Source organism: Schistocerca serialis, unplaced genomic scaffold, assembly GCF_023864345.2.
Source record: "Schistocerca serialis cubense isolate TAMUIC-IGC-003099 unplaced genomic scaffold, iqSchSeri2.2 HiC_scaffold_559, whole genome shotgun sequence".
In the NCBI taxonomy this organism is placed as follows: Eukaryota; Metazoa; Arthropoda; class Insecta; order Orthoptera; family Acrididae; genus Schistocerca; species Schistocerca serialis.
The window spans coordinates 13,941-15,000 of record NW_026048145.1 but is presented as its reverse complement, the minus strand read 5'-3'; positions in this window follow the sequence as shown (position 1 = coordinate 15,000).

The window sequence follows — 1,060 nt, the reverse complement described above, 5'->3', positions numbered from 1 at the left end:
TTGGGTGCCGAAGCGAACTCTCCCAGCACAGCGCACGCGCCAACACGTCCGCACAGCTGCGATACAAACCACCTGCGAGAACCGCTGGGGCGACCGAGCAGCAGACGGCGTCGCGGCGCCGAGCGCCGGGCGGCGGCGCATCCTCAGCGCACAAAGTCCTCAATCGGACCAGCACACTGCAGATGGCCACCGCGCTTCGCACCGGGCCCGCGAGGACCTACTTTGGCCGCAAGGCGCCGCGAGCAGGGGGCGCCGGCGCGCAGCTGCGCCGCCTGCCGCGTCCGTCGGCCGGCGCGCCTGCCACCGGCCGCCCCCACCAGCCGGCTGTAGCGCGTGCGCCCACGCACCGCGCTGCCAGCACGCCGGGCGGCCCCCCCTCACCGGCCGGGGACGGTCCCACCCAGCCACCGCCGCGTATCGCCTCACACCCAGATCCCCTTTCACGTTCGTGGGCATGGTGGGTCCCCTTTCACGTTCGTGGGCATGGTGGGTATCCCTGAAACAACCGGTTAATAGCTCGACCGATCGTCGCCAACACTGATTCACCTCTAGCGAGAACAACCGCACCACAACGGGTTACCGGTTGTTCATTTGCGTAACGTCACCAGCAAACGTACACGTCCATCGCCATTTGCAACGAGTATTGCATGCCTGTGTCAGGTGTCACAACACACTACGTCTGCCCACATAGACGCAACAACATGTGCACGCCTAGAGAACACGTGGAAGGTAGACCCCGTACGTATGCGGTGTCCATTGCGCGAACGACTGTCAGCCCGCCTCTGCAGCATGTCGCAGATGTGGAACGCGGTGCAACATGCTATCACGGTGTGTGAGAAGAGACGACTACGTCCGAATACACGCTCCACTACATCAACAGACTGCTCATGCTGATCGCCATCCAGGGCGTCCGTTCCTCCCACACGTCTGTATGGCGTACCACACTGCAATCCAGCTCTTATAGGGAGACGACACGTAGCTGCGTGCACAATATTTGGACTGTATGGTCCGCCGTTGCTAGGCGCTGTCGTCATACGGTCACATGGGCCACGATGTATCA